This window comes from Bos taurus, chromosome 14, assembly GCF_002263795.3.
Source record: "Bos taurus isolate L1 Dominette 01449 registration number 42190680 breed Hereford chromosome 14, ARS-UCD2.0, whole genome shotgun sequence".
NCBI classification, from domain to species: Eukaryota; Metazoa; Chordata; class Mammalia; order Artiodactyla; family Bovidae; genus Bos; species Bos taurus.
Window position 1 is genome coordinate 9693305 of NC_037341.1, and position 26700 is coordinate 9720004.

Consider the following 26700-nt stretch of genomic DNA (forward strand, 5'->3'; position numbering starts at 1 on the left):
TGGACGAATGGCTTTGGATGGAGAAGGTGGTCCCTCCTGGTAGAGAAGAGGCGACCACAGCATGAGGAATCAGAAACTCCAGGCTGAAACAGACAGGCAGAGCAATAGGAAGAAGGAATGTGAAAAGTTCTAAAACCCCTACTGAATGCAGGCATCTATGGGTAGCCAAGTCAATTTTAACAAGAAAAGTATAAGCCCTGTTGACCAAAAACCTTGGAGGCCATGGGAAATATTGATTGGATGAGAACCTCTAGAGGCACACAGGCAACAAGACCTTGATTTCAAGCAACATAAAATTGAGTCTGACAGAGGAAGTGGGGAATGAGAAAGCAGGGTTGGCTGGGAGAGAAATGACAAAGAAAGAATCAGCAGAGCTGAAAACAGATCAGAGGCTGGATTTAGAGAAATGAAACCTCCCAGAATGGGAGAAAAAGGGAACCAAAAAGAGAAAGATCAAGGTCAGAAGACACACCTGGGGACTTCCCTGGTGGCCCAGTGGTTAAGACTCTGCCTTCCAATGCAGAGACAGGGGTGCAGGTTCGATCTCTGATAGGGGAAATAAGGTCCCACATACTTTGGAGTGCAGCTAAAAATTAAAAAAAGAGGAAGACACAGCTGTACCTTCCCACCACACCAGGAAAACACCGTGAGGTTGACAACCCCAGTGAAGAGCTAGGCCTGCTTCCATCCCCTGTGGATTGTCACAGAGTCACATGGAACTTGTGTCTACACAGCGTCACAACATCTAGCCAATCTGCTCTAAAAGTCACCCCAGCTGTTGGTTACAGCCCCTATAGGAGCAAGAGACAGCCAGGATGAGATCTGTACTCCCTCATGGTGTCTTCTCGCCCAAACTTGCTCAGTCTGCCTATTGGAAGACAGTGAACCGAGCCAGGACGATTATGGCCCATGACATTAGGCGGCACAGAGCGAGGCTGCTTCCAAGACCTTAACTCTGTGTACACTGAAGGCTCAGAGGGTGCGGAGAAGGATTCAGACAAAGAAAAGTGACAACCTAAGGAGCACAAAGGTGAAGCTCATTGCACTCCCTTCAGCCGCAGGTCTATTTTTACATCTGCCGCACGGGGCAGAGGGCTTATGTTGTCATTTCAAACCCCGCTTCATCATGACCCAGGCAGGATTATATGTGACAGCACTGAAATCAGAACATCTCTGGAGGCAGCTGAGCGGGAGGACTTCTGATTGCTCTGGGTATCCAAAGTTAACACAAGTATCCCAGCTTGCCCCAGCTGTTTGGGAAAGAGAGATCATTAATTCCCTAGACAGAAAACACTGAGGTTTCCAAAACATGAAGGAAAAAGCCCACCGAACAATGATTCCATTGTGATACGGTCTGCTTGGGTTATAAAGGGGCTCCATTTTGCCCTTGCAGAACCTAGAATAACCCATATTTTTTCAAGTGTCAGTAGAAACTCGAATCTAAGAGAGATGAAGAGAAATGTGTAAGATCAGTATCTTGGGAGCATAGAGAATGGATTATAATACTAACTGGCTATTTTGTGTACATTTCTTTTATTTCTGTATCGTTAGTTCCTGGCATCATGTCTAGGATTTTCATAAGTTTTGGTAAGCTGAATGGGTTAATAAAGTAAGACCATGTAATGTTACTTTTCTACCTGGAATGCCCTTCTCCCATGTGTCTTTGACCGGAAAATCCCTACTCATATTTTATGTCATATGACAAATCATAGGAAATATCACTTCCTGGGGGAAGTCAGAAAAGACTTCTGTCAACCAAGACCAGAAGTGAAAGTGTTAGTCGCTCAGTAGTGTCCGACTCTTTCATCCAACTCTTTGGGACCCCGTGGACTGTAGCCCTCCAGGCTGTTACTGCCCACGCAACTCTCCACTCAAGAATACTGGAGTAGGTTCCCATTCCTTTCTCCAGAGGGTCTTCCCAGCCCAGGGACTGAGCCCTGGTCTCCTGCACTGAAGGCAGATTCTTTACCCGCTGAGCCACCAGGGAAACCTCTGTCAGCCGAGACTGAAAGTAACTCTCCATCACTACCTTTACCACGGCACTGGTTGCTTGTGGGCGCCAGCAAGCTCGTTGTGTTTTATCTGTCGCTTGTCTCTGAGAAACCAGAAGGTAGAAACAATTTCTTATCCTCTCTCTTATGATGGCCTGGTATACTTTGGTCCGTAGTACTTTCCTAATAAGTATGTGTTGACGAGACGCTAGAGCGACGACATTGTCAGAGATTAATAACCGATGGAGTACAGGGACAAAGAAGAGGGAAAGGTTAATGATAAATAATCCCTGACATTCCTTTCTTTTGCCCCGTTCCATTTCTTTTCTTGACATCAGTAAGCGATCCACACATTCCTTGCGAACAGAACATTAATATATTCTGTCAGCCATGAGTTCCTGCAGGAAGGCTTTCTGCCACAAAGTTGCAAATAAAAGATAAAACTGTGACTGATGTTTGCTGTGTGGTAGTTGCCTCATATTTTTTTCCACAATTGTTTCTAAAGTCCAAGTTTGTGTGTGGTCTTTTGGAGAAGAGCCTCTTCCCTGTCACAAGGAGCTGGAACACAGCTCTGAATACCTCCCTCTAAGGGAATCATTCCATGAGCTGATTAGATCCTCCTCTAGGCTTCTCTGTTTCCTCCTAAATCACCGTATATATATTTTTAAGTTTATGTGCTGTCTGTTAGATGGATTACCAATCTCCTCCATAAAACAAGTAAAGGAATCCGACAGGTCGATTTTCTTGGCGCTTTTCCCTAAGAAAAGTCGGTCACACTTACAGCTTCACTTTGTCTTTGCAATGACTTCCAATGACCCCCAGCATTTCAAGGGAATGACTCCAGCTCAGCTCTTTCTCTGGATCTCAAGTCAGAGTGTTCCACATTATTTTCACCCATTGGCATGTGAAATTCCACTCATCTAAAATCCAGCTCAACATTTCCTTCCTTTGTCTGCAAAACCAGCTTCCCACGTGGAGTCCCTTACTTCCAGGCACGATAGCAGTGTTCTTCTCATCACCCAGGCTCAAAGTCAGAGTGGGATCCTCCTGACGGATTTACTTGTCTATGTCCAATTTCATGTACATTGCCTCCAAAATTGTAGTCTTGAATTTCCATTTGTTTTACTATAAATTCTAAACCCTTCAGTCTGGTGTTCAAAGCCCTACCCAAATTGACGCTTAGTTTTCACTCCACTCTGTCTCTTATCTCCTGAGAAATCCCCTGAGAATGTTAGTGAGTCACTATTTTCTGTTCACTAAACAGACCCCAGCCCTCAGGCTCCATCCTCAGACTGACCATCCTAGATCAACTGTCTTTATCTCTCTGTCTATGCTCCAGTGTCTGGGCTACTTATTGCCTTGGGTCTGATAATTTCCCACTTTTATTGGTTTGATACGACCCTACTTAAGAGCCCAGATGCTGGTTTTCAGCATTATCTTAACTCTACCCTCAGTAGCTCACAGACCACCCTAAGCATACTTCCAGTCCTCACCCTGGTTTCCCACGACCCAGAGCAAGATACTATGACCAGGGTTGCAGTTATTCTAAAAACACAAGTTCACAAAGTAGCCAAGTTAGGGCATCCTGGCAACAAATTTAAAGATGAGAGTAGGATCATAACATGAAGAGAGAATCACACATGTTGACATGAAGGGACATAAAAGAGATGCTTCAGATATGTTATGGTATCTGGGTGAATTAACGGGTACTCTTTCAATTACAAGTGATACAGTCCTAACTCAAGCCAACTTGAGCCGTAAAAAGAAAGAATTCACTTATGTCACTTGAAATCTATGGACAGGGCTTCCCTGGTGGCTCAATGGTAAAGAATCCACCTGCCAATGCAGGAGCTACAGGTTCGATTCCTGATCCGGGAAGATCCCACATGCCGCAGAGCAACTAAGCCCAAGGGCCACAACTATTGAGTCTGTGCTCTAGAGTCTGGGAACCACGACTACAGAGCCTCATGCCGCAACTACTGAAGCCCGCGTGCCCGTGCTCTACAAGAGAAGCCACCGCAATAAGAAACCTGAGGGCCACAATGAAGAATACTCCCTGATCACAACTAGAGAAAAGCCCGTACAGCAAGAAAGACCCAGTATAGCCAAGACCAAACAAACAAACAAAAAATCCATGGTTTCATGTTTGCTTGGAGATCAATGTACAGATAACGTCCTTGGACATCTTTCTCTCTCTAAGTTGGTTATGTTTCCATTGTGTTTCTCTGGGAAGGTTTTCCCCTTGTATGAGCAAGCGCTGAGATTCCATCCTATCAGCTTAGCAACCCCAGTGAAGAGCACCTCTTTCATAATATCTGCACCAAGTTTCTGGATTGTTTCTCAGTGAATGGCTGAGGTTCTATCCCTCATTCCTGAGTAAATCACTGTGGCCAGGGTAAAGAAATACACTAGGAGAAAAATCAGGGTACTGGTAGAAGGAAAAGAGACTAGATGCTGGGTAGGTAAAAAGGAAACAACCAGTGTCCTCCATGATAAGCTAGGTGGTTTGAGTCATTGTCTACTTAGCCCTAAGTACCCTGCATGCTAGAGGCTTGAATCTTGTGAGCTGGGGATGATCTGACCACTCACAGGTCCCAACTTGGTCTTTTTCCTATATCTTGGTACCTGTGGAGTCATGGCTGCTGATGAACCAGAAAATTATACCTTTCCCATCTCAATAATATGGAACACACATACACTCACTCACACACACACACACACACACACTCACACACACACACACAATCTACCTGGAAGTAGAACGATATCCTACTTAGATCAATTAGGCAGAGAAAGATCTATGCATTGGGTAGATGCCTGAGGCTGCCAATAAAATATTCTATTCTTGGTGGAAAGATGGGAGAGTGAGACACAGTTACAAAGGAAGAGATTCAGAGAACTTTAAAAAATGAAAAATCAGAAAGAGAAAAACAAATATAGCATATTAATGTATATAACTGGAATCTAGAAAAATGATATAGATGATCTCATTTGCAAAGCAGAAATAGAGACACAGGCGTAGAGAACGTATGGACTCCAAAGAGGGAAAGGGGACTGGGCGAAACTGGGGAAATGGGATTGACGTATATACACTATTGATACTGTGTATAAAATAGATAACTAATGAGAACCTACTGCATCGCATGGGGAACTGTACTCCGTGCTCTGTGGTGACCTAAATGGGAAGGGAATCCAAAAAAGGATTGTAAACACACATCTGATTCACTTTTTGCACAGTAGAAACTAACACGACATTGTAAAGCAACTAGACTCCAATAAAAGTTAATAATAAAAAAGGCATACCATCTCTTCAACCCAGGTTGCTATTGCCCAACCATGTTTACCTTTGAACAGACAGAGCCTCTTTAGGGAACATTTCTCACTTGGCAATTTAATTGGATATGACCCCTTCCTGAGCACCTTCCAAAATGCTTCCTTGCTCTGTTCAAGGCATCGGGGTCCATTGTCCCTCTGATTTCCCAGCTGCCCAGTCTAGGCCCTGGGTTAAACATATTCCCATACTTTTCTACAAGGCCCAGGTTAAATTGTTCTTTCTCTTATAAGCAGCTTGTAGGAGATGCTCTTTAAACTTAAAGTTTAAAGTTTCTCTCTCCCCCAAACTCCGCAAGGTGGTGTTTATTCCCCAGTGAGCGCACTTATCACAGTCTTCTTTTGAATTAGAATTATTTATGCATCTATCTGTCTTCACTGATGCACCGTGAGCTCTCCACAGGCCTGGAACAGCGCTTATTTGTCTTGAATTCCCTATAGCGTCAAGTACTTTGTCCTCAGCAGATGTTCGCCAGGTTGCTAAAACCAATCATGTTAGTTGCTTGCACAGTATTTGTCAAAGGTCCCACATGAACTTCAGCACAGCTTCTAAATTTTTTTTTTAATCCATGCTCCTTTTAAGAAATGAAAACTTCATGTCTTCCTTTGGGATTGGAGGGTGTCTTATAAAGAATAGCTTCTCAGGATTTCACTGGTGGTCCAGTGACTAAGCCTCCAGGCTCCCAAAGCAAGGGGCCAGGTTCGACCCCTAGTCAGGGAACTAGATCTCACATGCAGCAACTCGGAGTTCACATGCTGTAACTAAAGATCCTGCATGCCACGACTAAGACCTGGCACAGCCAAATGATAAGTAAAAATATTTTTTCAGAAGACCTCTCCCTTTAAAGAAAAAAAAAATCCTTCTCTCCACTCACACTCTGAACCTAATGTTAAAACATTAGGCAAGGAGTAAGACAGGTAGAGATTTTAAGCAACTTTGTTATTGATAAAAGCGGAACTGAGGAAGTGGTTCCGACACACGACAGAAAAGGCTGTCTAATTCTGAACATCAGCCACAGGGCTCCCTCCCAGCTTGTGGGCACACCCTTTCGAAATGCAGAGCAGGGGAGGAGCAGAGCAGTAACTCAGGTATATTGTGGGCAGGGGGCTCCCAGAGGGAAGAGGAGCTATGTATACCTGCCCTTCATTATCCTGTATTCAACCAACCACTCGTCCTCCCATGAGGAGGCTTAAGAGTAGGGTCAGGAGATGGCTTAAGTGTCAGTAAAGTGAAAAATCCCTTCATAAGGAAGGAAACACCAGGAGCAGGGAATACGTCTTCAACAGTCTTTCATTAGTGTGTTCACTAAATTATAAAGTCAATACCTAGTCATCATCTACTTTGTCTTCTACTTTGTAGAAGTATCTAACACTTTCACAGTGTTAGAAGTTGGGATGTATAGAAATTAAGGGATTCCCAGATGGCTCAGAGGGTAAAGAATTCACCTGCCAATTTAGGAGGCTCAAGAAATGCAGGTTGGATTCCTAGGTTGGGAAGATCCCCTGGAGAAAGAAATGGCAACCTACTCCAGTATTCTTGTCTGGGAAATCCCAGGGACGAGGAACCTGGCAGGCTGTAGTCTATGGGGTTGCAAAGAATCAAACATGGCTGAGGACACACACATAGGACTTGGGATTAAAAAAAATATTTGGCTTTTTAAGATAAAGTTGGTTCTCAGAGTAGGGAGCTGAGCTCTGTGGTGATCTAGAGGGGTGGGTTGGGGAGAAGAGGGTGTGGGGAAAGAGGCCCACCAGGGAGGGGATATGATCTGATAGCTGATTCAGTTCATTGTACAGCAGAAACTAACACGACATTCATTGTAAAGCAACTATACTGCAATTTAAAAAAAAAAAAAGATAAATTTGGACAAGACAGGTACATTTCCAGCCTCCAGGACCTTATGGTTTAGAGTGATAAACAAACATGAAATGTGTGATCACAAGTGTAGCATCAGTAAAGAGTTGTGGAAGGAGTCCAGACAGAGGGGTCCAGAGAAGTCACCTGAAAAAAGTGATGCTTTGGCTGAAACTTCATGAAGGATGGGTTTTTAGACAACAAAGAGGAGAGATTGTTCGTTGGAGAGAGGGGAGGGAAATAAATGGAAAACAGAGGAGGAGGTTCCAAATAAAGGGAAGCGCATATGCAAAGAACTATGTCAGTGCTGGTATGAAGGATCGCGTTCCACAGAAAATGACACGCAAAAGAAATCCTCAAAATTTTGGCTTTCCCCTGAGCCAACTTCTAACTTTCCAAAATAGTTTAAAACTACATACGTAGGCTCAAGAATTTTTCTTTTTAGCCCTGAGCTTTCACCTGCTTCTCTCACTCTGCTTCGTGCTAAGATAAAAAGCTGCTTGTCAAGGAACACAGGTGCCGTGGTGATTGGAAACAGAAATGGGATTCAGGTGAAAGACTCACAATGGCACTAAGGACTATGGCTAAAAGGAAGAACCAGAGAGAAAACACATCAGGAGGAGGGAGACAAGGGTATCAGCTCTACAATTATCCTTAAGGGAAAGAGAGCATTTGAACTTGTAGACACACTTCTTAAATCCAGCCAAATTCGAACAAAACTCAGTTGGTGCCTTGGGCGATATTTTCATTTTTGCTCTGAGGAAAACATCCACGTTATCAGACTCTTAATTATCAGATGTATCTAGGCATGAAAAGGCAGGGAGACCAAAAAAGGCTGTGTTCTATTTTTAATGTTGCCAGAGACAGTCACGCTGACCCTAACAGCAATGATTTGTTGACTCCATTTACGGCACCCCTGCTTGGGAATCCAGTTCCCCAAAGAGTGAGTGTTCAGTCATGTCCGACTCTTTGCCACCCCATGGACTGCAGCCCACCAGGCTCCTCTGTCTATGGAATTTTTCAGGCAAGAACACTGGAGCGGGTTGCCATGTCCTACTCCATCAGTTCCCCAAATCTGCCAATAATACACGGATAAGGACCAGGACATTCAAAGACAATGAATGGAGATACAGTTCAGGCCGCAAACGTGAACTTCCTCCTCTCAGTGTTCCCCATCAACACCCTCACATCAGAGCTGGAAGAAACCTTAGAGACTGTCTTGTCCTACCCTTTCAGGCCAGTGCAGGGGACACAGGTTTGATCCCTGGGTCGGGAAGATCCCCTGGAGGAGGGCATGGCAACCCACTCCAGTGTTCTTGCCTGGAGAATCCCATGGACAGAGGAGCCTAGTGAGCTACACAGTCCATAGGGTCACAAAGAGTCAGACACAACTGAAGCGACTTAGCACGCACACACGCAAACCATGCCTCCAGTTTTTCCTTCCTCTCTGTTGTGCTGTTAAGGCTTACAGGAATGTACAACTGAATTTCTAACTACTTAATCTCTTTTGTAGCTTGGCCCCCTTCCTTCTCAAGCAAATGGAGGACCTATGCTGCTTGCTGGAATTAAATTCCTTACTTCTTTCCTTTGGGTTTTTTCCCTCTGCTTTCTAGCCAAGATGTTTATTTATCCGACACTATCCTTTAAATGTTATCTCATATGGTTTCCCACAATGAGGGCTATAAAATTAATAATTTTGAAGTCTGCCAGAAGCCTCTAACATTCCAACAAATCTTGTGCATTATCATTTTCTGAGTTGAGTCGTGCTACCCAGGAGAGACTCTTCCATCAGACTATATCTGGATTTAATCTATCATTATTTTGCCTAGATCCACTTTAATATGTGTTGTGGTAAGAAGAATCTAAAAATAGGCCCCAAGATATCCCACCCTGATCCCTGGGACTTCGACTATGATATCACACCGGTGATTACACTGCAGTACGTGGCAAAGGGATTCTGAAAATATAATTAATGTTACTCATCAATCGACATTGAGTTCATCAAAAGGAAGATTATTTGTATGGTCATGTGATTAATCTAATCACTTAAACATTCAGATCATTCTCTCTAAATGGTGGCCTTAAAATCCTAAATCCAAAAATAGACCAAGCCTTTTTCTAATGGCAGAGACAAGAGCTGAAAGACCATCTAGAACAGTAAAATCTCCAAAATCCTGAAGTTCTTTTGAGTGCATTCTATTGATGTCTCTTGTCTGTCCAAATATTCGGAGTCATTTATATGTGTCTCCCAGGCTTCGTGGTTTCTTCATGTGGTCCTCTCTCAGCGATTGTCAGGATCCTGAGACATTCATTCCAGTCTGCTTCCTGAAATCTCGCCTCTTTCCCTCTGTTATATTTCTTTGTATAACTGTCAAATTGTCTGATCTAATAACAACTAAAATGACTTCTTTTATAATGCCCTTTTATACAGCAATTACATCTAGGTGCAGCTACTTTTATTTTATATCTGCTTATCATAGTCCTTGATATCTCATTTCCCTTTCATATCTGCCTGATTTTTCCGCCAAGATGTCAGCATTTATCTAAGGAGGTATATTTCTGCTTTAACACTGTCATCCTGTGCTTGATTCCAAAGCTTCCATTACTCTCACTGAGAGTGACTGAAGTATACTAGTCAGGATTTCTATTTCCTCCTTGAGTTTCTAAATAAAATGGCTCCTAGAAGTGAAGTATTCTAGGCACAGGCAGGCTTTTTAATTGCCTTCTTTTTTATTTTAAGTTGAAGGATAATTGCTTTACAATGTTGTATTAGTTTCTGCTGTTTTATGAAGTGAATTGCTAGATGCATACATATGTTCCTTTCCTCTTGAGCCTCACTCCCAACCACATCATATCCCACCCCTCTAGGTCATCACAGAGCTCTGAGCTGAGCTCCCTGTGTTATATAGCAGCTTCCCACTACCTATCTGTTTTACACACTGCTGCTGCTGCTAAGTCACTTCAGTCGTGTCTGACTCTGTGTGACCCCATAGATGGCAGCCCACCAGGCTCCTCCGTCCCTGGGATTCTCCAGGCAAGAACACTGGAGTGGGTTGCCATTTCCTTCTCCAGTGCATGAAAGTGAAAAGTGAAAGTGAAGTCGCTTAGTCGTGTCCGACTCTTAGCGACCCCATGGACTGCAGCCTACCAGGCTCCTCAGTCCATGGGATTCTCCAGGCAAGAGTACTGGAGTGGGGTTACCATTGCCTTCTCCAAGTTTTACACACAGTGGTGTATAAATGTCAATCCCAGTCTCCCAATTCATCCACTCCCCTTCCCACCACCTATGTTCACATGCCCATTCTCTACATCTGCATCTTTATTCTTGCCCTGCTAATAGAAATCTATACCATTTTCTAGATTTTTAACTTCCAAATTTTTAATAATTCCTGCCAAGAAAATAGCTTACTCTTCTTTACAGTAAGGGTCTCCTTTTATTTTACCTGTTGACTAATAAAATACACCACCATTCTGTGGGTGAAGGCACAGTTTCAGTCTTGGGAAACGAAAACCATGGGCAGAACCTCAAAATAAACAAACCCCGTGCCAACTTGAGGTCACAGAGTAGAGAATAAACTCTCAAGAACCAGTAGACAAGCCCACGTTTATAAGCTATTGGAACCTCTGGGTCCATCCTCTGTCCCTTCATGTTGCCAGGAGAGCTGGGGGCAGCAGGTTTAGTGCTGGCTGCCTAGGCCTGGCAATAACATTCTAAAGTAAGAATTTCCTGCAGTAAGACTGCAGTCCATGAAGAGTGTAACTGCCTTTGCAGCTTAAAGTGGTCACTTGTAGACCTACTCTTGACCGATGACCTCAGGAAAAGTAGAAGTACTGTGCCACTTATTAAGACCAAAACTTCTAACATCTGCCTTGGCTTCTCCTAAAATACTAGTCCAAGCCATACCTGTGTGGTTCAAGGTCAAGTTACAGGAGACCAAAATGAAGATCTAAATGACCAGCATATTCTGAAGTCCATGCTTATTAAAATCCACCTTTGTTTGTATAATAACAACCATTCATTGATGGAAAAGCCTCCAGAAGGGTCACTGGCACAAGCATAAAACCAAATACCACCCTCATGGGGCACAAGCCAATGCAAATTAGTCAAAATCCCACATGGGCACCATAAGCCATAACTTTGGGCCCAAAGCTGTGTTCCAAGCTAACAAATCCTCTGTCACAATGACTTACATTTTGACCCCAAATATTTCTTCTCTGTGATTTATCAGGATCTGCTCTCATCAAATGAAAGGATTTTTGTGTCAGTAAATTATGCCTCACCTTTTTTCTAATTATGGAGCAAACGACATGTGGACCCTGGATTGGAGAGATGGAGATCAAAATGTTTCCCTACTGATAAAAGTTATATCAACTGTGGCTTCCAAGCATAGCCAATGAGCTTGTTATCACTCTGAACTGGACTTCCTCGCAAATCACTGCCCCACCCTCTCTGGCACATGAAGCTTGCCCCCCTCAAATTGGTAAAATAGAAACAATAGACCAGAAACTTCCTCTTTAAAGGTAAGAATATGCCCCAAAAGAAGAGCCAGGATGGATTCAGCAATTCACTAATCAATGAAACTTCTTTCTTCCCTAAGGGAGGAGACAAAGAGGCCAGTGCCACAGGCAAGATGCTACTATAATGGAGCACTTTCTGTATGAAAACATGAAGCCGAGGAGGAAGGAAATGCACTCCCCAAAACAGTTAAAATCTTGGGTCAATTTAGAGTGTCTTTAAAGAAATTAAGAAATTACAGAAGAGTGGGATGAAAAGTGAGAGGGAGGCTCAAGAGGGAGGGGAAATATGTATACATATAGCTGATTCACATTGTCGTACAGCAGAAACCAACACAACTTTGTAAAGCAATTATCCTCCAAATAAAAATTTTAAAAATTAAATTTCATAGGTAGTGTACTCGTTATTGAATGCCTGCTTTTAAAGTTTAGAAGTATAAGGAATTAAGAAACAAACTATTTTATTCATTCATTCTTTCAAACAAAATGTATTGAAAACCAACAGTGTAGAAGGAACTGCTAGCAATTCTCTTTTTCAAATGAGGAAAGCCAGGACTAGAGAGAGAAAACAATCTGACCATTCTCACATAACACATCTGAGACAGAGCTCAGACCAAAACCCGTTCTTCCAGGCATCGTGGGATGAACAAACAATAAAATGTGCAGTCCTGGGCAAGTCTCATCTGAAATGCTGCACCCACTTCTAGACACTTTCAAGAAGTTATTGACCAGCAACAGCTGTGACCCTGAAGAAAGAAGCCAGAGGAATAAGGGAAAGTTTGGAAAATACATCATGCAAGACACAGAAAGAGGGAAGCTGGGATGGAAAGCGGTCTTCTGCTGGTGTCAGATGACCTGTTTTCAAGACATGGATTCAAATATGTGGAGCTGCTATAACTTTGGACAAGTCCTCTGACCTTCCTGAGCCTCCTCCATTTCCTTCTCCATAATCAGAGATGACAATAATATCATGGCCACTCTTGCAGAATGGAAGTGAGAATTGTATGTGAGAATGGACCAGGATGATTTCTGTAAAGCTGATGTCAATGATATTCACATAATTATTACTATTAAAAGATAATGGAGTTGTGACTTCCCTGGTGGTTTGTTGGCTAAGACTCTGTGCTCCCAATGCAGGGGGCCCAGATTCCATCCCCGGTCAGGGAACTAGACCCACAGCCTGAAACTAAGGTGGAAGTCTCCACATGCTGCAGCCAAGACTAGGTGCAGACAAAGAAACAAATATTAAAAAAAAAAAAAAAGATATTGGAGCTAAGAATATTTATCAAAGAGGAAAATGAAGCCAAGTTGAGCCCTGGGAAATCTGTGATACAATCCCATATGACAAAAAAAAAAAAGATGGGGGGGGAATAAAACTTGCCAGCCATCTATTCCCTTAGACACTTTTCTAAGCCTTTGTTGCAAATTCACAACCAAGAAATGCTGTGATTATTGTGATTCTCCATGATGCAGATGAAAAAACAAGGCTTCAGAGAGGTTGAGAAATTTGACCAAAATAGCACAGTGAGGAAGTGGAGGAGGAGTCATGGCTGGGATGAAGTGAAAGCCCGTCCTCTTCTCTGCACCCAACTACCAGTCAGTATGTTCTAGAACATAGTGCAGCTTAGAGGGCGATCAAGGACGGAGGTCATGAGCTTGGATCAAACTTGAGTCTGCCTGGCTGGCAGCTCACTTTCCACCGTCAGGCAAAGAGCAGAGTGATGGGGTTTGTGGGCCCTAGAATCAAACTCCCTTGCATTGCCTCATTTTTTGCACTGAGCAGCTGAATGGATGTGTCTATGTGTGTACGTATGTGTGTTGGTCACTCAGTTGTGTACGACTCTTTGACGACTCCGTAGACTGCAGCTGTCCACGCTCCTCTGTCCATGAAATGTTCCAGGCAGGAATATTGCGGGGGGGGGGGGGGGGGTTGCCATTTCCCCCTCCATGGGATCATTCCAACCCAGGGATTGAACCCACGTCTCCTGCACTGCAGGCAGGTGCCGGGGTCCAGCCCCGGTGGATCCAGGGAATTCGAAGCGGGGACGGCGTCAGCGAGGATCAGGAAACAACTGCTTAATTAAACGTTAATTAAGGATATAAAGAGTAATAAAATAAAGATAGCTCAGTAGGAAAATTCAGTGAAGAAAAGAGGCTGAAATAAGGATAGCTCAGTGAGGAAATTCAGTGGAGAAAAGAGGCTGAATAATTCAGCCAGAAGGTGAGAGAAAGAACGACATGGGGAGACCAAGTTTCGGTGAACAAGGCCCGCACTTTATTTTCCAAAGTAGTTTTTATACCTTAAGTTATGCATAGAGGATAATGGGGGAAGGGGTAGAATCATGCAGTAAGCCAGGCTTTCTTCCTGCAAACTTATCATATGCAAAAGTTTAGGTGATTTGTATCATCTTCTGGCCCGGAGGGCTGTTAACATTTTAAGAAACTTATTTTTCTCTAAAGGTGATTATTCTAAAGTCAGGCGCCAGCCTCCAAAAAGCATTAGATAAACTTGCATTCCTACAGAGCAAAGATGTGGTGGGCTATAACAAGAAAAAGAATTAACTCAAGGGTCCCAGATTACAAACATTAAAGCTACTACTTACACCAATTATATTAATCAATACACTGCCAGGGACACAGCAGGTAAGGGATATGGAAACTTAGCAGCAAACATTGGCCCGACAAGTGAAAATCCCTTCACCAATACAATTTCTAATCAATCTTTTAACTGCTCAAAGGAATCTGTATTTAGACAGTTTAGAACATCTCATGCCTCTCACAGTTGGGAGGCTCTGAGCAATCACATGTGGCCGGAAAAACCTATTCAGGCAGGCTAGAGGATTTCCAAAGGAATTTGTAGGTTGAAACACTCACACCCAGGAATTATTAACTGGAGCTGTAAGCTAACTCTTTTTTCAGAGAGAGGTAGTGGGGGACAGCCCCCCGTAAAGTCAGAGGTGTAGGTGAAAGCACAAAGCAGAAAGTAGGCAGACTCTGGTTTTGGGGGTAGACGCTCGAGAATTTCCAGGGAGACTCCTGAGGCTTGATCCCGCCTTTGCGTATGCCAAGCCTCCTTCCTCAAGACCTTTGCCAGGGGCGGAGCTCGCTCCCCGCAGGCAGGAGTCAAATGGGAAGCCATGCAAGATAATTCATTTCCGTGTCTCCTTTTTCTCATCTGTAAACTGGGAATAATAACAGGCCAACTCTTTCAGACTATTATTTGAGAATACATAAGTTACTGTATATAGGATGCCTGGCACTGCTTGGCAAAGTACATATATTATGGCTTAACTGTTTTCAAAAGGGAATGGAAGGCATGAACGTTTATTCTCAGATGTAAGATTGAAGAGAGAGGATGGAAAGGTGACATTCAGGTTCCCTTTCCACCCTCGGACCTTAAGGACACTTTTCTTCCCCCCCTTCTCTCTCTCTATATATATTACCAGACAAAGACCTCCTGGAAGCACCCTAGAGCTCAGTCAAGTACCTTGCTCAACATTGATTTTGATCACAGCAAAAGGAATTTGGAAAATAACATCAAAGTCCTAGGTACAAAAACTGACTTTTAAAAATAGGTATGCTAAAGCCAGTTCCGAGTGTAGTTGCTGGTATAGTTCATATATTTAGGGATTATTCTACCTTTTCTTTTAAACTGAGCAAACATTGATTGCACTGCCTGAATGGGGCTGGGTAAGAAGCCCATAATGAGACAAAAAAAGGTTTTGGCCAGACAGCATGCTATCACATCCTGATGGTAAGATTAAACCTCACAGGTGTGAGGAGGGGACAAGTCTTGGCAGGAAGTTTTGACTCTACAATAAGAATAAAAGAGGTGTCATTCTTCAGGAACTTCCATGGAAATTGAGTGGAGTGATGGGAAAAATCAATGTATTCCCCCCAAGCCTCACATTACTCAATATTAACATGGTTTTAATTTAATTAGGGATAACTTTTCTTTAAGATGGTATTTTTGGCTTATTTTTAAAGCTAATAGTCACAGCAATGAAGGGCTCTAGGCAGCTACTTTTGCAGAAAACTGATGAGAAGCTACATCTTTTTGGATATATATCCCCCAAATATATCTTGATCTCAAAATCCTATGTCTAAAGAAATCATTAAGCATGTAAAGAAATATAAACACATATGATCAATACAGCATTGTATGTGCCAGGCCACAAAAAAAAAAAAAAATGGGAAAAGAAATGTTCAGAAATGCACGACCAGAGAAATAAATTGTAGAATTAATGAGATGGAATACCAGGTGGATATTCAACTGACAATCACTGTGAGCAATTGTGAAATGAGCAGATTATTAGAAAATGAGCTGTATAACCATAATTATGTGCATTCATTTACATAGAAAGAATAGAAACCTAGAAGGATGTGTGTACCTCAAAATGAACACAGTGGTTGATTCGAGAGCAGTGGGACTCGGAATTTTTATGTCCTCTTTCCTGCTTTCATGTGCTATCCAAATTATTTCAGGTAAATTTCGCAGTATCACTTCACAATAAGAAAAAAATCAATACACTATTTTTACATAGGATGAGTTACGACTACTTTTTAAAGGTAAAGAGGATGCTGTAGATATGCAGAAAACATATATGGATCGTCCCAATAGTCTACTGTGAGTTAACTGAGTCATCCACGTTCTTGAACTACATCTCTAGCCTTCATGTGATAGAGAAAGAGACAGGGTTTTGAAGTTGGTGATAAGAAAAAAACACCCCATATAACCTCTTCTTGAACACAAACCCTTAATCTAACTTAGCTTTAATTTCCTTGTTTGTAAGGAAAGTTATGACCAACATAGATAGCATATTCAAAAGCAGAGACATTAAAGGTCTGTCTAGTCAAGGCTATGATTTTTCCAGTAGTCAAGTATGGATGTGAGAGTTGGACTGTGAAGAAGGCTGAGTGCCGAAGAATTGATGCTTTTGAACTGTGGTGTTGGAGAAGACTCTTGAGAGTCCCTTGGACTGCAAGGAGATCCAACCAGTCCATTCTAAAGGAGATCAGTCCTGGGTGTTCTTTGGAAGGAATGATGCTAAAGCTGAAACTCCAGTACTTTGGCCACCTCATGCAAAGAGTTGACTCATTGGAAAAGACCCTGATGCTGGGAGGGATTGGGGGAGGAGAAGGGAATGACAGAGGATGAGATGGCTGGATGGCATCACCGACTGGATGGACTTTGAGTTTGAGTGAACTCCAGGAGTTGGTGATGGACAGGGAGGCCTGGTGTGCTGCAATTCATGGAGTCGCAAAGAGTCGGACACGACTGAGAGACTGAACTGAACTGAACTGAAAGTGAAGATCAGTAGTCCAAACCTATATTCTGAGGACTCAGGTGAAAGATAAAGCAATTGAACAAAGCTTGCTTGCAGAGGGATCTCAATCAAGGTGAGGTGTTTTACTTCATCTGCCCATTTGAAAACTGAATTGGTTAAATTCCCTGGCTGTCCAGTGGTTAGGACTCTGTCCTGTCACTGCTGAGGGGGCAGGTTCGATCCCTGGTTAGGGAACTAGGATCCCACAAATCACTGGGTGAGGCAAAAAATAAAATAAAAAACTGAGTTGGTGTCGTTAAATGAGATAAGGTCTGAAATGCAAGTGTGGAGTGGACAATACAGAAAGTGAGCACCCAGTGAAGGCAGCTTGTTTCTCTCCTCTTTGGTAGCACCTGGACTTTGTCTCCCCGCTCAAGCCTCTGCTCCCTGCTGTCCTTTTAGGACATAAGACAGCATCAGCCAACAGAGAGCTGCTACCACTGCCACAAGTAAGAAGGAGGGGTGAGGAGGCTGCCTCAACACCTGTTGGCCCTAGGAAGATACCACCTTGTCTGTGCTCCAGGGACTTAGGCGGACACCTCACCTGGTCTCTCCCTGCAGGCCAGTTCTGCATTGGTGAGCACCAGTGCAGCCCACACCTGGAATGCTGCTGCCTGAAACCCCAAATCTCCATCACTGGGTTTGCCAGCTGCAGCTACTATAGCCACAGAAAGACAGCTTCTGGTTAAATCTCGCCTTCCAAGTCTCAGTGTGAGTGCAACTGCTCTAACAGAAACTCAGTTTAACCAGAACCATAGTTATAAGGGGGTTTGAGAAATGTAATTTTTAGACCACCGGTTTTACAAAAATAAAAATACAGAAGGAAGTTGTATGGAAAGTTGAATGCTGACCTGCCAGATCTACCTGGTACCTCTCTCAGACGCTAGAACAAAGGTATCCTTTCCCTGAACCCTTTTCTTTTGAGGATCCTACATATCACAAAAGTACATCAGAAGCAAACTTATGAAAGTACATATGTATACCACTGTTTCTTGGGATCTGATACTCAGAAATTTGTTGTTGCTCAGTTGCTAAGTCCTGTCTGACTCTGCGACCCCATGGACTGCAACATGTCAGGCTTCTCTGTCCTTCACTCTCTGCCAGAGTTTGCTCAAATTCATGTCCATTGAGCTGGAGATGCTATCTAAACATCTCATCCTCTGTCTCCGCCTTCTCCTCTTTCCCAGCGTCAGGGTCTTTTCCAATGAATTGGCTCTTTGCATCAGGCGGCCAAAGTACTAGAGCTTCAGCTTCAGCAACAGTCCTTCCAATATTCAGGATTGATTTCCTTTCAGATTGACTGGTTTGATCTCTTTGCAGTCCAAGGTACTCTCAAGAGTCTCTTCTCCAACACCACAGTTCAAAAGCATCAGTTCCTGAACACTCAGCCTTCTTTATGGTACAGTTCTCACATCTGCACATGACTACTGGAAAAACCATAGCTTTGACTATGCAGACTTTTGTCAGCAAAGTGATGTCTCTGCTTTTTAATATGCTAAGTTTGTCATAGCTTCTCTTCCAAGGAGCAAGGGTCTTTTAATTTCATGGCTGCAGATATCACCCACAGTGATATTGTAGCCCAAGAAAATAAAATCTGTCACTGCTTCCACTTTTCTCCTTTCTATTTGCCATGAAGTGACCAGATTCATGATCTTATTATTTTTTTTAACATTGAGTTTTAAGCAAACTTTTCACTCTCCTCTTTCAGCAATGTCACAGAACAACTCATAAACCTAAACACTAGTTCATGTGTCTAACACTCTTTGGGCATACAGGAAATGTTTCTTTTACCATAAATTCTTGAAAGATGGGGCTTCCTTGGTGGCTCAGACGGTAAAGAATCTGCCTGCAAGGCAGGAGACCTGGGTTTGATCCCTGGGTTGGGAAGATCCCCTGAAGGAGGGCACGGCAACCCACTCCAGTATTCTTGCCTGGAGAATCCCCATGGAGAGAGGAACCTGGCGGCCTACAGCCCATGGGGTCTCAAAGAGTAGGACATGACTAAGTGACTTGAAAGATAGCTGAGTCCAAATGTGTGAAGCTTTGCAAATGGAGATGGACACAAATACACATGAATCACCTGTGTGGAGAAAATGCTTCAGGAAGAGAAAAGATCAAGCAACTACTCTATCGACTCTTTCCTCTCAAGGATGCATTAGCTTTTGGTATAATAAAACATCAGCTTCCCAAGGATGCCAATTATCCATTGATCTTGCATCTCTTTATATTCCAATTAGTGATTTCAGAGGTACTCAGAATTAACTTAGGATTCAGAATACACGCATAAGTCAACTATGAAACATTTTGCAATGTTAAACAATGCACTTCACTCTTAAAACTGCATATTCTTGAGCTTCAGTGTAACATGTATGGGATGTTACTCCAATACTTTATATTGGCAACCTGGTGGGCAATGGGTGCAAGAAACGTGAAGACTATTTTCATACATATATTTTAAAAGATTTAATTACATTTAAAAATTAAATAACTGAATTTGAATGATTTTGACTAAAATGTTAATATTAAGCAATTTTAATAATATTATATATTTTAATTTTAATAAATAATACTGAAAGCTTATAAGACATTTTGGAGACATATGCAAAATGATGTTAATTTTTCAAATGTTTATATTTTACAGAAATGAAATTGACACTTTCGCTTGCATTTAGCTTACATTTTATGGAAATATATTCTAATTTTTTATACTTTGAATAGAACTCTATTTTATATTTTAATCTTGCTGAGTATTTTAGTCAATAGAACACAAACAACATGAACATTTTCTATTTTAAAAGTATAAGAAATTATTTTTGCTGAAATGAAGTCAAGAAAAATAAGTTTCATGGAATAAACATACACTCATTTATGAATTATGCATCACAATGTTAGTGGTCCATCAACAGAATAACCAGACAGGAGCAATCATCATTAAGTTCAGTTGCTGACATATTTTGCTGACTTCCTCCCTTTTTTCGATTCCTTTTTCTTGGGATAATAGAAAAGACAACTAATCTTTACGGTATCTGACAGGTCCCTGATATTTGAAGAAGGTGATTGCAAAACCTGGGAAACTTCTCTTCCCCAAGTCTAAATCAGACTAAGTATATGTTCTCCATTCTCATGCATTCAGTCACTTCACTGCCATTTAAAGTGAGAAGCCTCTAGAGAGGATTATGTGTGTGTGTGGTGGGGACAGGGCGAGGGGTATCCCAGGTGGCCTGGTGGTAAAGAATCCACCCACCAGTGAAGGAGATGCAAAAGATGCAGTTTCGATCCTGAGTCAGGAAGATCCCCTGAGAAGGAAATGGCTCTGCACCCCAGAATTCTTGCCTGGGTAGTCCCGTGGACAGAGGAACCTGAAAGATACTGTTCATGGGGTCCCAAAGAGTTGGACGTGACTGAGCACACACACATTACGTGTGGGGCATTGTGCTTGGTGCTGAACTAAGAGAAGTAAAAACAGGTGGCTCCTGCTATAAAGACATCAGATTCCAGGGACTTCCCTGGTGGTCCAGCGGCTAAGACTGCAAGCTCCCAATTCAGGGAACCCTGGTTTGATTCCTGGTCAGAGAACTAGATCTCACATGCTGCAGCCAGACCTGGCACAGCCAAATAAATAAATATATATTTTTTAAAGACATCAGATTCCAGCAAAGAAAGTCTTTGGGCAAGCTCGTTTGATTTTTGGTAGCTATTCCTTTTAAATCCAGTGCCAACAAAAAAATGGAATATCTTTGCATAAGGATATTCCTAAATACGTCCTTTTAATTCACTCTATTATTAAGCAATCTTTAACAACAAAATCTTGTCTATTCTTGGGAACTGGGGATTCTAAGATGGACAAAGATGTCATGGTCAAAATTCAAAGTCAAATGCTCTGGACAGAGACACAGTCACTGTGTGATAAGTTTGATGACAGAGGCCAGTGTAGGATGCTATGAGCATTTTCTTTTTATTCACAAATAATTTCATTTTACTCCATATCATCCTCAAACTACCAACCTATGTAACCAACTTACTTATTTACTGTCATCATTTTCTTACTTCACTGAAATTCCTCAATCCACAGAAATCTAGCATCTAGCCCACCGCTCCGCTTATACTGCCCAAACAAGGTCACCAGTGACCTCTTAAAAAATAAATCCAATGAGCATTTTCACTCCTTATCTTAATCTGCATGGACCTATGCTTCCTTCTTGAAGTAACTTTTTCCCTGGTTTCTATGGCACCTCACCCTCCCAGTGAGTTCTCTAAGATTTCTGGCTAATCCATCTCAGCCTCCTTCATGACTCTGCTAATCTCTTAAAGCTCAGTCCTATATATGTTTCCCACATATGTGAACTATAAATATGCTTGATGATTGCAACCATAAATATACTGGGTGATTGCAACTATAAACACACTAAATACTGACAAAGCTGCATCTGACCAAAATCTTTCTTCTGAGTTATGACATATATATATACAATTGCCAAACCAATCCCTCTCAGGTGTTACTGAAGCCCATTACATTTAGGCAAAACTAAGGTATTGTTGCTCCTTAATCTGAGCTGTAAGAAGATATGTAGAGAGAACACATGTGATGGAACCTTCCAAGAAAATGCAGTTTTATTATTTTAATAGAAATATTCAGATCAGATAACTACACATATATGGGACCAATCCAATATCCTTACATGAACGTCTTCTTGCTGTTGATTGTCCCTGTTGCTAAAATGTTCTTGGAAGAAACAGACAACAACCAATGTTCTACTGGTTAGAAAAATCTATTCCTTTTTTCTCCATCTTTCTCTACAAGTAAATAAAGTGAGAGGGAGATGGGGAAAGGCAGAAGAATAAAAGTGCATGGTTATCATAGATGGATAACAAAGAAGATGGTGGGAGAATGCAACCTGTCACTAAGGGGAGCCTAGGACTCAATCAATTGCAGATAAATCAGAGATAAAACAAAGTTAAAGGTAATTTTGCTCATGTTATTCTGAACTCAGTAAAAGAGTGAGTGAATGTTAGTCTCTTAGTCATGTCTGACTCTTTGCAATCCCATGGACTGTAGCCCACTAGGGTCCTCTGTCCATGAAATTTTCCAGGCAAGAATACTGGAGTGGGTAGCCATTCCCTTCTCCAGGGGATCCTCCAAAGGTAATTTTGCCCATGTTATTTTTAACTCAATAAACGAAGTGCGTTAAAAATAGAGCCATTCATCAACAATCCAGGAGGATGCCTCTGGAGCTTTCCATGGGAGCGCCTCCTTGTCATTCAGCTCTTAGTTCAAATGCCATCTCTTCAGAGAGGCCTTCTCTGACCCCCCACTAGCCATCCCAATCTCATCTCACTCTCTTACTTCTTTACATTTTGTTCCTTCACAGCTATTTATACCCATTTGAAATTCTCATGTTTATCTCATTATTTGCTTGTGCATTTTCTGCTACCCATCAACCACTCCATGAGAATACAAGTTGCATTAAAGCAAGATGATATCTGAATCTTCAAAGACTTTGACTTCTGTTCAAAGCCCGAGTTCGTAGGGCACAGGGCCCATGTTGGAATCAGGCCTTCTGTGTCCTGTGCTTTCTCTGTGGTCAAGGCTCTCTATCATCTTCTTGCCACAAAACAGTTTTGAATCCAATCTCAAAGAATCATCTCTACCCAGGGGTCCAGTTCTGGCAAAGAAACTGTTGTGCAAGCCTGTCTGGGGTCTGTGTCTCTGGATGCTGTTAACTGCAAGTGGAGGGACAGTACTGCCTGGTGGAAGGTCTGGAGCTGTCCTTTCCCTTATTACAGCTTGGCCTGTGTCCCCACTAACACCTCCATGATGATGGGCTGGGAAAGCTGGAGGGAGAACTTTTTAAAAATAATAATAAGGCTGATCAGAATGACCTAACAAAGTGAAAAATGGAGAAGACACATCCCCCTGAACATGGACTGCCTGCTCTGAGTTATTTAAAGTCTCTTTCCTAAAAGGTGCCAATTCTTACTGTCTGATGATCTCAGAGGCTTGCATCCTTCCCCCCACCCCCAGCCAGCCCCAAACCAGCCACTGAAATGTAATAAATAGTCTCCAAGCTCATCCTCTGCTGAGTCATCTGGAGCTGGGAACCTCATGCATCTCGGGGCTTCATCCGAGATCGAATTCCTCTTTATAAACAGTTCTCTAAAGATGAACAGACACATGGTTCATGAATGATCCATCACTCAGGCAGCTTCTTAGAGACCACTGCTTCTGATGAGAATGGTTTACATTTTCTAAATAAACCATCAAAGTGAAAGTGTTAGTCACTCAGTCGCTCGCGTCTGACTCTTTGTGACCCCACGGGCTGCAGCCCACCAGGCTTCTCTGTCCATGGAATTCTCCAGACAAGAATACTAGAATAAGAGGCTATTCCCTTCTCCAGGGGATCTTCCCAACCCAGGATCGAACGTGGGTCTCCTGCATTGCAGGCAGATTCTTTGCCATCTGAGCCACCAGGGAAATAATCCATGCCAGCACCCCACCTCAGCTGTTAAAAACAATAATAAAAATCCCCCAAATATGGATTAGGAACTAGCAGCATTTACTCAGGCAGGGTTTTCTAAAAAAGCTACTGGCTGCTCTCTTTAAATAGATGAACAGAATTTTAGAATTGGTAAGAATTTTGGAAACTATCTCAGCCCAACACCTCCCAATGTATGTTATACTAAACACAGGAACTGCAGGACATTATTATGTGGGAAAGGGAGGCTTGGGAATAAAATAAATGCAGAGAATGCTATGTTTCATGAAGTTCAGCTGGTTTCTTTGTGTAAGAACTTATAGTCTCTAAGGTATACTGGGAAACTTTAATTGGGAAAAAATATAAGATATCACATATTCTCATCTTATTATCCATGGGACCCTTTGTCTTGGGATATCTTGTTGCATCAGTGTTGTATGGGATACTAATTTGGATAATGGTAGTCTGGTCTTACTTTTCATAAGTAAGTCACTTTGGTCAGGGAATAGTTTTATGCATGTGTTATACAAAATTTTCCAGATGTTCCTTTCATTGAAATTTTATGGAAACCTAAATTAGAAGAGGTGAATAGCTGAACACAAGGAAGTTTAGTGGAATGTACTTGGATTAACATCCTGGCATACCCAGCTGTGAGATGTGTGGTCTGAGGAGAGCTGTGTTATATCTGTGATAAGGCTCAGGTCAACCCAGTCAAGAGGTGAGCAGCCAGCATCTCCTGCTGGGGAGGGACAGCAGCGCTGGGGTTGTTCTTGTTCAGTTGCCAAGTCACATCCGACTGTGACCCCATGAACTTCACCACACCAGGCTGTCCTTCACCATCTCCCAGAGTTTGCTAAACTCAAGTCCATCAAATCAATGATGGCATCCAACCATCTCATCCTCTGTTGCCCCCTTCTCCTCATGCCTTCAATCTTTCCCAGCATCAGGATCTTTTCCAATGAGTCAGCTCTTCGCATCAGGTGACCAAAATATTGGAGCTTCAGCTTCAGCATCAGTCCTTCCAGTGAATATTCAGGGTTGATCTCCTTTAGGATGGACTGGTTGGATCTCCTTGCAGTCCAAGGGACTCTTGAGAGTCTTCTCCAGCACCACAGTTTGGAGACCATCCATCGGACTTCAGCTCTGCAGCACATCCACAGCTGGTATCCACTGAGCTCTGCCCGTGCCCTTTTCAGGTATCTGGTTCTCTTGGTCAAAAGTTTATAACCACTTGACTTTTTTCTGGAAAAAATGACATGTTCCTTTTCAGGTCAAATAGACTACAGCTGTGGATATCGATTCAACAACAATTTGTTAGGAACCTGCTGAGAGCAAGCACTGTTCTAAAAACTGGCAATGCAATTATAAACAGACTAGATAGAAATTAAGGTCACCATTCTGGGCTTATTCACTTTCATTCACATAGTCTCTCATCCTAATTCTAGCTCGCATCCCAAGTCCCTCCTTCTGCCTGACTTCCAGGGAGAAGAGAGTACTTGTCATGATACCATCCTTTGGGGACTTCCCTGGTAGTCCAGTGACTGAGACTCTGCCTAGCAGTGCAGGGGATACAGGTTCGATCCCTGGTCAGGGAGTTAAGATCCCACATGCCTCACTGACATAAAAAAAAAAAGCAAAACATATAACAATATTGTACTAAATTCAATGAAGACTTTAAAAATGGCCCACATAAAAAAAATCTTTAAAAAAATGATACTGTCCTTTGGAACTTTGCTCTTCAGCTGTATGTTCATCCATCATGACATCCTTTGAGCATGTGCATAAAGCCAGGTACTTTAAAAGGTACTGAGAGGACACGGATGAGCAAGATATGGACCCTGCCTTCAAGGAAATCATCACTGAGCAAACTGCCATGGCCAACCTCTAGGTGGATAATAAAACACGCTTCTGAATGTTGCAGAAAAGAAAGCAGAGGCATCCACTTATAACTGAAAGTTAGAAATTCTGCTCTACCTTGACCACCTGGGTATCTCCAAAAATGCCCACTACCATTTCTATTTCTTAGTTGCCACATGTTCAGGAATGATCTACCTGAGCTCTTGTCCCAAGTTTTAAGTAAACAAAGAATATTTACAAAACATCTAACCGGATGTAAGTATTTTTAATGTGCATTCTTAATCTTCACAATAACCTGGTGAAATAGGTATTCATCACTAATATTATAACATCAATGGTAGCTGTTATTGTACTAGTCTTAGCATCTGTATCGTAAGCGATAGAACTGTTGGTATAACAGGAGTGATGGTACATCTGACAGGCCCAGAACAGAGCTATATATGCTTGTATTCTCATACGATTATTAAAAGTACTCACTTGGAAGCTCAAAACTATCCAGGTTTGGCGATGACACATTGTATGATCCCTCAGTCATTAGCACAGATTCAAATAAGGCTCAGAGAGGCCACAAGGGATGTTTAAGATCACACAGCTGATGAATGGACAAGCTCTGATATGAACAGAGCTCCTCTCATTCTAAATACCATTTATTCTCAACCATCACAAGCAGGACAAATTGCTTTGTGAGAATAAAGAAGCCCACAAATAGGGAGGTGCTTTATAAACTGAGATGATGTGCACTGCTTGGACAATGTGCAGTTACTAATAATCCATCGTCTATTGGTCCTTGCCAAGGGCTTGTATCAGGAGGAGTCAATCATAGAAGCAGCAGCCCAGAGGAGGCTGAGAAGCCACAGTGGATGTGACCAAGAGGGAAGAAACTCGGCTCACACATCAGCAAAGAAAAATCCCTTCAACAAAGTAAAGCCATGAAACAGGCTGGATGACACCGTGTCTGATGCTGAGAAAGCGAAAGAAAAAAGAAGGGCCAGCACTTTTTCTGGTGAGACACATAATACCTCTGTTCATGGGATGCAGTGGAACGTGACATCTGGTGAAAGGAGGAGAAGGAGACATGGCCTTTGTCCCAAAGAGAGATGAACCCATGCCAAGGACAACAACTACCTCTCCAGGTGGAAAAAGTGTCACCTTAGGAGTGTTAATTACCTCCCAGGCTGAGCAGAGTCCTGGCACAGCGAGGATAGAGAGGAAAGCTGGTTGGTGGTCATTGCCTTTTTCAACTCTAACAGACATTCTGTAGCTCTTCATTTTTTCCCCAGTTCTATTGAGAAATAATTGACATAACATTACTGGGGAAGTTTCAGGTGCACAGTACAATGGTTTGATTCACA

The 26700-nt window shown here is 42.4% G+C and overlaps 1 pseudogene; it reads left to right on the top strand.

Moving 5' to 3' along the window:
* The window catches only part of LOC132342241 (nucleophosmin-like), a 75975-nt pseudogene that overhangs the window by 47562 nt on the left and 1713 nt on the right, over positions 1–26700 (top strand).